Here is a 12,079-nt window from a genome sequence, read left to right as displayed (position 1 = left end):
TTCTGTTTCGGTGTTAAATCCTGATCTGATCGTCGTCATGACGATAAAAATGCAGTTTGTGTTGCTGAGCGTTTAGACCGACCCACTCTGGTTCTGGTTCTGGTTCTGGTTCTGGTTCTGGTTCAGGTTCTGGTTCTGGTTCTGGTTCAGGTTCTGGTTCTGGTTCTGGACTCTGGTTCTGGTTCTGGTTCTGGTTCTGGACTCTGGTTCTTGTTCTGGTTCAGGTTCTGGTTCTGGTTCTGGTTCTGGTTTGGACTCTGGTTCTGGTTCTGGTTCTGGCTCTGGTTCAGGTTTTGGTTCTGACCAGTCTGACTGCTTTGAACCTGTGGGTTTAATTTAGCTCCTCAGTGGTTCTGGTTCTGGTTCTGGTTCTGGACTCTGGTTCTTGTTCAGGTTCTGGTTCTGGTTCTGGTTCTGGACTCTGGTTCTGGTTCTGGTTCTGGCTCTGGTTCAGGTTTTGGTTCTGGTTCTGGTTCTGGTTCAGGTTCTGGTTCTGGTTCTGGTTCTGGTTTGGACTCTGGTTCTGGTTCTGGTTCTGGTTCTGGCTCTGGTTCAGGTTTTGGTTCTGGTTCAGGTTCAGGTTCTGGTTCTGGTTCTGGTTCTTGTTCTGGTTCTGGACTCTGGTTCTTGTTCTGGTTCAGGTTTTGGTTCTGGTTCTGGTTCTGGTTCTGGTTCTGGTTCTGGTTTGGACTCTGGTTCTGGTTCTGGTTCTGGTTTGGACTCTGGTTCTGGTTCTGGTTCTGGTTCTGGTTCTGGTTCAGGTTTTGGTTCTGGTTCTGGTTCAGGTTTTGGTTCTGGTTCTGGTTCTGGTTCTGGTTCTGGTTCTGGTTCTGGTTTGGACTCTGGTTCTGGTTCTGGTTCTGGTTCTGGCTCTGGTTCAGGTTTTGGTTCTGGTTCTGGTTCAGGTTCTGGTTCTTGTTCTGGTTCTGGTTCTGGTTCAGGTTCTGGTTCTGGTTCTGGTTCTGGTTCTTGTTCTGGTTCTGGATTGGACTCTGGTTCTGGTTCTGGTTCTGGTTCTGGTTCTGGACTCTGGTTCTTGTTCTGGTTCAGGTTCTGGTTCTGGTTCTGGTTCTGGTTTGGACTCTGGTTCTGGTTCTGGTTCTGGTTCTGGTTCAGGTTTTGGTTCTGGTTCTGGTTCAGGTTTTGGTTCTGGTTCAGGTTTTGGTTCTGGTTCTGGTTGTGGTTCTGGTTCTGGTTCTGGTTCAGGTTTTGGTTCAGGTTCTGGTTCTGGTTCAGGTTTTGGTTCAGGTTCTGGTTCTGGTTCTGGTTTTGGTTCTGGTTCTGGTTCTGGTTCTGGTTCAGGTTCTGGTTCAGGTTTTGGTTCAGGTTCTGGTTCTGGTTCTGGTTCTGGTTTTGGTTCTGGTTCTGGTTCAGGTTTTGGTTCAGGTTCTGGTTCTGGTTCTGGTTCTGGTTCTGGTTCTGGACTCTGGTTCTGGTTCTGGTTCTGGTTCTGGACTCTGGTTCTTGTTCTGGTTCAGGTTTTGGTTCAGGTTCTGGTTCTGGTTCTGGTTTTGGTTCTGGTTCTGGTTCAGGTTCTGGTTCTGGTTCAGGTTTTGGTTCAGGTTCTGGTTCTGGTTCTGGTTCTGGTTTTGGTTCTGGTTCTGGTTCTGGTTCAGGTTCTGGTTCTGGTTCTGGTTCTGGACTCTGGTTCTGGTTCTGGTTCTGGTTCTGGACTCTGGTTCTTGTTCTGGTTCAGGTTCTGGTTCTGGTTCTGGTTTGGACTCTGGTTCTGGTTCTGGTTCTGGTTCTGGTTCAGGTTCTGGTTCTGGTTCTGGTTCAGGTTCTGGTTCTGGTTCTGGACTCTGGTTCTGGTTCTGGTTCTGGACTCTGGTTCTTGTTCTGGTTCAGGTTCTGGTTCTGGTTCTGGTTCTGGTTTGGACTCTGGTTCTGGTTCTGGTTCTGGTTCTGGCTCTGGTTCAGGTTTTGGTTCTGACCAGTCTGACTGCTTTGAACCTGTGGGTTTAATTTAGCTCCTCAGTGGTTCTGGTTCTGGTTCTGGTTCTGGACTCTGGTTCTTGTTCAGGTTCTGGTTCTGGTTCTGGTTCTGGACTCTGGTTCTGGTTCTGGTTCTGGTTCTGGCTCTGGTTCAGGTTTTGGTTCTGGTTCTGGTTCAGGTTCTGGTTCTGGTTCTGGTTTGGACTCTGGTTCTAGTTCTGGTTCTGGCTCTGGTTCAGGTTTTGGTTCTGGTTCAGGTTCTGGTTCTGGTTCTTGTTCTGGTTCTGGACTCTGGTTCTTGTTCTGGTTCAGGTTTTGGTTCTGGTTCTGGTTCAGGTTCTGGTTCTGGTTCTTGTTCTGGTTTGGACTCTGGTTCTGGTTCTGGTTCTGGTTCTGGTTCTGGTTTGGACTCTGGTTCTGGTTCTGGTTCTGGTTCTGGTTCTGGTTCAGGTTTTGGTTCTGGTTCTGGTTCTGGTTCAGGTTTTGGTTCTGGTTCTGGTTCAGGTTCTGGTTCTGGTTCTGGTTCTGGTTTGGACTCTGGTTCTGGTTCTGGTTCTGGTTCTGGCTCTGGTTCAGGTTTTGGTTCTGGTTCTGGTTCAGGTTCTGGTTCTGGTTCTGGTTCTGGTTCTGGTTCTGGTTCTTGTTCTGGTTCTGGTTTGGACTCTGGTTCTGGTTCTGGTTCTGGTTCTGGTTCTGGTTCTGGACTCTGGTTCTGGTTCTGGTTCTGGTTCTGGTTCTGGTTCTGGTTCTGGTTTGGACTCTGGTTCTGGTTCTGGTTCTGGTTCAGGTTTTGGTTCTGGTTCTGGTTCAGGTTTTGGTTCTGGTTCAGGTTTTGGTTCTGGTTCTGGTTGTGGTTCTGGTTCTGGTTCTGGTTCAGGTTTTGGTTCAGGTTCTGGTTCTGGTTCTGGTTCAGGTTTTGGTTCTGGTTCAAGTTTTGGTTCTGGTTCTGGTTCAGGTTCAGGTTTTGGTTCTGGTTCTGGTTCTGGTTCTGGTTCTGGTTCAGGTTCTGGTTCTGGTTCTGGTTCAGGTTTTGGTTCAGGTTCTGGTTCTGGTTCTGGTTCAGGTTTTGGACTCTGGTTCTGGTTCTGGTTCTGGTTCAGGTTTTGGTTCTGGTTCTGGTTCTGGTTCAGGTTTTGGTTCTGGTTCTGGTTCAGGTTCTGGTTCTGGTTCTGGTTTGGACTCTGGTTCTGGTTCTGGTTCTGGTTCTGGTTCTGGCTCTGGTTCAGGTTTTGGTTCTGGTTCTGGTTCAGGTTCTGGTTCTTGTTCTGGTTCTGGTTCTGGTTCTAGTTCTGGTTCTGGTTCTGGTTCTGGTTCTTGTTCTGGTTCTGGTTTGGACTCTGGTTCTGGTTCTGGTTCTGGTTCTGGACTCTGGTTCTTGTTCTGGTTCTGGTTCTGGTTCTAGTTCTGGTTCTGGTTCTGGTTCTTGTTCTGGTTCTGGTTCTGGACTCTGGTTCTGGTTCTGGTTCTGGTTCTGGACTCTGGTTCTTGTTCTGGTTCAGGTTTTGGTTCAGGTTCTGGTTCTGGTTCTGGTTTTGGTTCTGGTTCTGGTTCAGGTTCTGGTTCTGGTTCAGGTTTTGGTTCAGGTTCTGGTTCTGGTTCTGGTTTTGGTTCTGGTTCTGGTTCTGGTTCAGGTTCTGGTTCTGGTTCTGGTTCTGGACTCTGGTTCTGGTTCTGGTTCTGGTTCTGGACTCTGGTTCTTGTTCTGGTTCAGGTTCTGGTTCTGGTTCTGGTTCTGGTTTGGACTCTGGTTCTGGTTCTGGTTCTGGTTCTGGTTCAGGTTCTGGTTCTGGTTCTGGTTCAGGTTCTGGTTCTGGTTCTGGACTCTGGTTCTGGTTCTGGTTCTGGACTCTGGTTCTTGTTCTGGTTCAGGTTCTGGTTCTGGTTCTGGTTCTGGTTTGGACTCTGGTTCTGGTTCTGGTTCTGGTTCTGGCTCTGGTTCAGGTTTTGGTTCTGACCAGTCTGACTGCTTTGAACCTGTGGGTTTAATTTAGCTCCTCAGTGGTTCTGGTTCTGGTTCTGGACTCTGGTTCTTGTTCAGGTTCTGGTTCTGGTTCTGGTTCTGGACTCTGGTTCTGGTTCTGGTTCTGGTTCTGGCTCTGGTTCAGGTTTTGGTTCTGGTTCTGGTTCTGGTTCAGGTTCTGGTTCTGGTTCTGGTTTGGACTCTGGTTCTGGTTCTGGTTCTGGCTCTGGTTCAGGTTTTGGTTCTGGTTCAGGTTCTGGTTCTGGTTCTGGTTCTTGTTCTGGTTCTGGACTCTGGTTCTTGTTCTGGTTCAGGTTTTGGTTCTGGTTCTGGTTCAGGTTCTGGTTCTGGTTCTTGTTCTGGTTCTGGTTTGGACTCTGGTTCTGGTTCTGGTTCTGGTTCTGGTTTGGACTCTGGTTCTGGTTCTGGTTCTGGTTCTGGTTCAGGTTTTGGTTCTGGTTCTGGTTCTGGTTCTGGTTCAGGTTTTGGTTCTGGTTCTGGTTCAGGTTCTGGTTCTGGTTCTGGTTCTTGTTCTGGTTCTGGTTTGGACTCTGGTTCTGGTTCTGGTTCTGGTTCTGGTTCTGGACTCTGGTTCTTGTTCTGGTTCAGGTTCTGGTTCTGGTTCTGGTTCTGGTTTGGACTCTGGTTCTGGTTCTGGTTCTGGTTCTGGTTCAGGTTTTGGTTCTGGTTCTGGTTCAGGTTTTGGTTCTGGTTCAGGTTTTGGTTCTGGTTCTGGTTGTGGTTCTGGTTCTGGTTCTGGTTCTGGTTCAGGTTTTGGTTCAGGTTCTGGTTCTGGTTCTGGTTCAGGTTTTGGTTCTGGTTCAAGTTTTGGTTCTGGTTCTGGTTCTGGTTCTGGTTCAGGTTTTGGTTCAGGTTCTGGTTCTGGTTCTGGTTCAGGTTCTGGTTCTGGTTCTGGTTCTGATTCAGGTTTTGGTTCAGGTTCTGGTTCTGGTTCAGGTTTTGGTTCTGGTTCAAGTTTTGGTTCTGGTTCAGGTTTTGGTTCTGGTTCTGGTTCAGGTTTTGGTTCAGGTTCTGGTTCTGGTTCTGGTTTTGGTTCTGGTTCTGGTTTTGGTTCTGGTTCAAGTTTTGGTTCTGGTTCTGGTTCTGGTTCAGGTTTTGGTTCAGGTTCTGGTTCTGGTTCTGGTTTTGGTTCTGGTTCTGGTTCTGGTTCTGGTTCAGGTTCTGGTTCTGGTTCAGGTTTTGGTTCAGGTTCTGGTTCTGGTTCTGGTTCTGGTTTTGGTTCTGGTTCTGGTTCTGGTTCAGGTTTTGGTTCAGGTTCTGGTTCTGGTTCTGGTTCAGGTTCTGGTTCTGGTTCAGGTTTTGGTTCTGGTTCTGGTTCTGGTTCAGGTTTTGGTTCAGGTTCTGGTTCTGGTTCAGGTTCTGGTTCTGGTTCTGGTTCTGGTTCTGGACTCTGGTTCTGATTCAGGTTTTGGTTCAGGTTCTGGTTCTGGTTCAGGTTTTGGTTCTTGTTCTGGTTCTGGTTCTGGTTCAGGTTTTGGTTCTGGTTCAGGTTTTGGTTCAGGTTCTGGTTCTGGTTCAGGTTCTGGTTCTGGTTCTGGTTTTGGTTCTGGTTCTGGTTCAGGTTCTGGTTCTGGTTCTGGTTCTGGTTCAGGTTCAGGTTCTGGTTCTGGTTCTGGTTCTGGTTCAGGTTCAGGTTCTGGTTCTGGTTCTGGTTCTGGTTCTGGACTCTGGTTCTGGTTCTGGTTCTGGTTCTGGTTCTGGTTCAGGTTTTGGTTCTGGACTCTGGTTCTGGTTCTGGTTCTGGTTCAGGTTCTGGTTCTGGTTCAGGTTCTGGTTCTGGTTCTGGTTCAGGTTCAGGTTCTGGTTCTGGTTCAGGTTCTGGTTCTGGTTCTGGTTCAGGTTCAGGTTCTGGTTCTGGTTCTGGTTCTGGTTCTGGACTCTGGTTCTGGTTCTGGTTCTGGTTCAGGTTTTGGTTCTTGACTCTGGTTCTGGTTCTGGTTCAGGTTCTGGTTCAGGTTCTGGTTCTGGTTCAGGTTCTGGTTCTGGTTCTGGTTCAGGTTTTGGTTCTGGTTCTGGTTCAGGTTCTGGTTCAGGTTCTGGTTCTGGTTCTGGTTCAGGTTCTGGTTCTGGTTCTGGTTCTGGTTCTGGTTCAGGTTCAGGTTCTGGTTCTGGTTCTGGTTCAGGTTCTGGTTCTGGTTCAGGTTCAGGTTCTGGTTCTGGTTCAGGTTCTGGTTCTGGTTCTGGTTCAGGTTTTGGTTCTGGTTCAGGTTTTGGTTCTGGTTCTGGTTCAGGTTCTGGTTCTGGTTCTGGTTCTGGTTCAGGTTCTGGTTCTGGTTCAGGTTCAGGTTCTGGTTCTGGTTCTGGTTCAGGTTCAGGTTCTGGTTCTGGTTCTGGACTCTGGTTCTGGTTCTGGTTCTGGTTCAGGTTTTGGTTCTGGACTCTGGTTCTGGTTCTGGTTCTGGCTCTGGTTCAGGTTTTGGTTCTGGTTCAGGTTCTGGTTCTGGTTCTGGTTCTTGTTCTGGTTCTGGACTCTGGTTCTTGTTCTGGTTCAGGTTTTGGTTCTGGTTCTGGTTCAGGTTCTGGTTCTGGTTCTTGTTCTGGTTCTGGTTTGGACTCTGGTTCTGGTTCTGGTTCTGGTTCTGGTTTGGACTCTGGTTCTGGTTCTGGTTCTGGTTCTGGTTCAGGTTTTGGTTCTGGTTCTGGTTCTGGTTCTGGTTCAGGTTTTGGTTCTGGTTCTGGTTCAGGTTCTGGTTCTGGTTCTGGTTCTTGTTCTGGTTCTGGTTTGGACTCTGGTTCTGGTTCTGGTTCTGGTTCTGGTTCTGGACTCTGGTTCTTGTTCTGGTTCAGGTTCTGGTTCTGGTTCTGGTTCTGGTTTGGACTCTGGTTCTGATTGGTTTCTGGTTTTTCAGGTTCTGGTTAGGTTGAGGTTTAATGTAATGGTTCTGGTTCTGGTCCTGGTTCTGGTTCTGGTTCTGGTTCAGGTTTTGGTTCAGGTTCTGGTTCTGGTTCTGGTTCAGGTTTTGGTTCTGGTTCAAGTTTTGGTTCTGGTTCTGGTTCTGGTTCTGGTTCAGGTTTTGGTTCAGGTTCTGGTTCTGGTTCTGGTTCAGGTTCTGGTTCTGGTTCTGGTTCTGATTCAGGTTTTGGTTCAGGTTCTGGTTCTGGTTCAGGTTTTGGTTCTGGTTCAAGTTTTGGTTCTGGTTCAGGTTTTGGTTCTGGTTCTGGTTCAGGTTTTGGTTCAGGTTCTGGTTCTGGTTCTGGTTTTGGTTCTGGTTCTGGTTTTGGTTCTGGTTCAAGTTTTGGTTCTGGTTCTGGTTCTGGTTCAGGTTTTGGTTCAGGTTCTGGTTCTGGTTCTGGTTTTGGTTCTGGTTCTGGTTCTGGTTCTGGTTCAGGTTCTGGTTCTGGTTCAGGTTTTGGTTCAGGTTCTGGTTCTGGTTCTGGTTCTGGTTTTGGTTCTGGTTCTGGTTCTGGTTCAGGTTTTGGTTCAGGTTCTGGTTCTGGTTCTGGTTCAGGTTCTGGTTCTGGTTCAGGTTTTGGTTCTGGTTCTGGTTCTGGTTCAGGTTTTGGTTCAGGTTCTGGTTCTGGTTCAGGTTCTGGTTCTGGTTCTGGTTCTGGTTCTGGACTCTGGTTCTGATTCTGGTGTTGGTTAAGGTTATGGTTCGGGTTCAGGTTGTGGTTCTTGTTCTGGTTATGGTTCTGGTTCAGGGTTTTGGTTCTGGTTCAGGTTCTGGTTCAGGTTCTGGTTCTGGTTCAGGTTCTGGTTCTGGTTCTGGTTCTGGTTCTGGTTCTGGTTCAGGTTCTGGTTCTGGTTCTGGTTCTGGTTCTGGTTCAGGTTCAGGTTCTGGTTCTGGTTCTGGTTCAGGTTCAGGTTCAGGTTCTGGTTCTGGTTCTGGTTCTGGTTCTGGACTCTGGTTCTGGTTCTGGTTCTGGTTCTGGTTCTGGTTCAGGTTTTGGTTCTGGACACTGGTTCTGGTAATGGTTCTGGTTCAGGTTCTGGTTCTGGTTCAGGTTCTGGTTCTGGTTCTGGTTCAGGTTCAGGTTCTGGTTCTGGTTCAGGTTCTGGTTCTGGTTCTGGTTCAGGTTCAGGTTCTGGTTCTGGTTCTGGTTCTGGTTCTGGACTCTGGTTCTGGTTCTGGTTCTGGTTCAGGTTTTGGTTCTTGACTCTGGTTCTGGTTCTGGTTCAGGTTCTGGTTCAGGTTCTGGTTCTGGTTCTGGTTCTGGTTCTGGTTCTGGTTCTGGTTTTGGTTCTGGTTCTGGTTCTGGTTCTGGTTCTGGTTCTGGTTCTGGTTCTGGTTCTGGTTCTGGTTCTGGTTCTGGTTCTGGTTCTGGTTCAGGTTCAGGTTCTGGTTCTGGTTCTGGTTCTGGTTCTGGTTCTGGTTCAGGTTCAGGTTCTGGTTCTGGTTCAGGTTCTGGTTCTGGTTCTGGTTCAGGTTTTGGTTCTGGTTCAGGTTTTGGTTCTGGTTCTGGTTCAGGTTCTGGTTCTGGTTCTGGTTCTGGTTCAGGTTCTGGTTCTGGTTCAGGTTCAGGTTCTGGTTCTGGTTCTGGTTCAGGTTCAGGTTCTGGTTCTGGTTCTGGTTCTGGACTCTGGTTCTGGTTCTGGTTCTGGTTCAGGTTTTGGTTCTGGACTCTGGTTCTGGTTCAGGTTTTGGTTCTGGTTCTGGACTGTTCACCTGTTCATATCCTGTTCATCCAGATCAGAGATCTTAGTGGAAACCTTTGATCTTCTTTATGTTACAAAGTGACTCTGTACTGCAGGAATGTTTGGTTTTCTGTAAAAAAGGTGAACTGGGATCATTTCTTTCTCATTTCCAACTGAAACTTTCTGAAGATTTGAAACCATCTCTGTAACGTCACTGATATTAATATTTCATAATGTAGAGAAACCCATAATTAATAAAGTAATGAGTTATTATTGTGACCGTGGTAATAATAACAGTTTATATAACATGTATAAATAGTTAACGTCCTCAGTGAAATGAGCTCAGATGAAAATAAAATAAATTAATGTGAATCTTTAATGTTTGACATTAAAATTTGCTTCCTACTGGAAAAATGTTTATCTCATATCCATATCTGCTTCATTTAATGATTGAGTAAGAAATTTATGTTTTTATTTTGTAATCATTAGATCCAGAACTGATCACAGTCTGACACAAATGCATCAACCACTTTAACTGGACTTTTACATTGTGGTGTCAGAGGATCCGAGTAAAACCTGAAGATTCATCCTGTGATGCCTTCATGTTCCACTTAAACGTCGTTAATCCAAACCACAAGCAACCAGAAGCCCAGCAGCTGACTCAGCCGCAGTTTGGTAAAAATCTGCCAACAACAAACAGATCCTCAGTTTTACTTTAATTCATGAAGTTTGTCCTGGAAAAAATGTTTTTCTACCTGTTGACGATATGAAGATGATGTCCAACACAAATCATCAGCCAGAAAAAGTTTATTTGACTTCCTGAATTGTAAATTTAATGAGGAATTCTGTTTCAAACGTGTCAGTAGAGAAACTTTCATTGGCTTTACTGTGAAAATGTTTCCTCCAGTAATATCAATATTCTCAGATATTTATAGTCTGTTTTCTGTCTGAGCTCTTAGTTTTCTTTTGCTTCAGTTCAGATTTCCTCCCAAACCTTCTGTTTACATAATTAATTAAAGTTTTAATCTGGTCTAAAAGGAGAAGCAGTCGAATGAAGAGGAAGCAGGAATTTCAGTGAGCTGCTCTGAAAACCAGCTGAATAACAGAAATGTGAAAACTGTAATTTCATTTTCTTATTGTTTGTTTCTCAGATTCAAACCTGGTAAAAAAAATAAAAATTCAAACAAAAGTTTGAGTCTTTTTTCCTCAAAGTTTATAAACATCTAAAAGCTTCAAATCATATTTAAAAACATTTTAAATGAAGTTTACTTTCACTTTAATATAACAAAGTCCTGAATTCAAACTGTCAGTTTTCTGTGATGAATCTTTTTTATAATATATAAATATTTCTATTGGTGAAAACATCAAAACTCTTGAATGTTTTTATAAGAAGAAATAATCAGAGATAAATATAGATTATTGATTTTCTGAACCAATCAGATAACGTTCTAAAGATGTTTAGATTCATATTAAAATGATAAAAGGTTTAGACAAACATACCTTTAGTTTGTTTCCTGCTGGACTTTGTTTTATTTCAGCCGCTGAGATTCGAAGCTCAGAACAGGAACAGAAAGAAGAAAATCTGTTTAACTTTGAAACGTCTTCTGATGGCTCCGTCTCTTTGTGCTGCGTCACAGTTGCTGCATTTCATCACAAAACCACATCCTGGTTATTTTCATCGGCTGGATTTATCTGTAAATGTTTCAATAAATTAACAGCAGAGTTATATAAAGTCAGAGGATTAATGTCCTGAATTGTAAACAAAGATGATCTGAACTTTGTACATGAAAACAGGGCGTTGCTAAAAATGAGGTTATGAGACGTACAAAGTTATTTTAACTTGTTGCAGTTTTTAAATGCCATAAGAATATATCTGGGATCTGAGGCAAACCTGAGACCAGCCAGCCGGCCTATTTAAAGGGTGCAAAGCTGATTCTGAGCCCTAAAAACCAAGCAGAGTTGAGCCACGAGAGTGAAGAGCAGCAGTGAGAGGTGAGGACAGTCAGAGTGATGAAGAACAGCTCAGTTCTTCCAGAGTTTTCTTGATGAATTTCTGGACAAAAAAGGGAGGAGAATAAAAAGCTCCTGCTGTGTGATCTGATCTGATGAAACACAAACCCGCCTCAGAGTAATTTGAGAACTTAAAAAATGTTTCATTTCTGTCTGAATCTGAAGGAAAATGTCAAAATTTCACCAACTAAACATAAAAAATAAAACGGTCTGCCACCACATTAACATTTTGGATTAACAGACAGACACGCTTTGTGATTTCTGTGCTGTTGATGTCTGCCGTTCTTTTACACCGCTCTATAGATTTCCACTCAAATTCACTCACATTATTTATCTAAGTTTTTCCTTCCACGTGATTTTCTCCAGTTGGAATATACAGTCATAATCAGTAAATCAGAAAATATGGTAGGATGAAGCTTGTTTGTTGGATTAAACATTTTTTGTCTCATTATTGGTCCATTATTGGTCATTATTGGTATTATAATCTTAAATTTAATGTTTTCATCAACTTTAAGACAGAAATCAGAAATAATGGCTTTGAAACATCCGTTTGCGTGAAATTAATCTAGATGATGTGTTTTTCTTGTTGGCTGAAATGAACAAACTGCATAAACTTTTCAATAATGTTCAGATATATTGGACACACTTCATATTCACCCACAGTGAATATGAAGAATAATAAAAAATGATTCAGGAATAATGAGCGAAACGCTGCTTTTAACTTCCAGAGTGAGTCTCATTTATTAACCAACAAACATTTTACAGTGTACATTAAGGCTTTAGATTGTTTTATAAACCTGATTTAAATTTCTCACAATTAACTTCAGACATGACGTTTTTCACGTTTCACTCAGATGAATATAACCAAGGTGTTTGTGTGTAAAACTGTTTTTAAAATCTTTATTGCATTCATTTGCATATTAACTTGTATAAACATAGAAATGTTCACTGATTTTAAACTTAATAATGATCTAAAATAGAATTACAAAAATATTGACTTTATATTGTTCCACCTTTAACTTCTGAATTCTCACACTTCATGAACAAAGAATAGTTTCTCTACCTTTAACTTCAGCTAGACTCTCTTTACTCTCATCCTCTGGGTTTCTTTATGAGCCACCAAGCAAAATGCAATCAATATTATTCCAACAAAAGCAAAATAAAACTCCTGAAACCCGGAGTTAGTGAGATATCGCGGTATTTTAATCACCTAACGAGACTTCCTCCACGCGGGTTGGCATCCTGCTAATCTAAGCCTCTAAAATTTACAATTAGCAGGAAGGCGCACAGAAACAGTAACAGATTAACTGGTGAAATTATAAACGAACATCTTCCTGAGGAGTTTGGGTGAGTTTTCACATTTTACTGACCAGAAGAATAATAAAACGGGATTCAGCAATAATGACTGAAACGCTGCTATTAGCATCCTGATGGCGCCCGAGGCAAACAGGAACCCGGAAACAAACCCTTAAACATGGCGACATGTAAATATAATAAATTGTATTTGTAAAAAATTCAAAATTATAAAGCCACAAAAATAATGTTGGGAAACAAACAAGGGTTTGTTTCTGGGTTCC

At 43.9% G+C, this 12,079-nt stretch overlaps 1 protein-coding gene across 1 annotated transcript in view; it reads right to left on the bottom strand.

Annotated features, from left to right (window-relative positions):
• The window catches only part of LOC122828945 (CD48 antigen-like), a 17,483-nt gene extending 7,361 nt beyond the window's left edge, over positions 1-10,122 (bottom strand). Inside the window, exon 1 of the mRNA XM_044113043.1 lies at positions 9,993-10,122. The gene's annotated coding sequence lies outside the window, so the exon portion shown is untranslated. The remainder of the gene's footprint in view (positions 1-9,992) is intronic.
• Positions 10,123-12,079: the final 1,957 nt, after the last annotated feature.

Source organism: Gambusia affinis, linkage group LG04, assembly GCF_019740435.1.
Source record: "Gambusia affinis linkage group LG04, SWU_Gaff_1.0, whole genome shotgun sequence".
In the NCBI taxonomy this organism is placed as follows: domain Eukaryota; kingdom Metazoa; phylum Chordata; class Actinopteri; order Cyprinodontiformes; family Poeciliidae; genus Gambusia; species Gambusia affinis.
The sequence above is the reverse complement of the archived record's forward strand: the minus strand, read 5'-3'. Positions and strand labels throughout refer to the sequence as shown.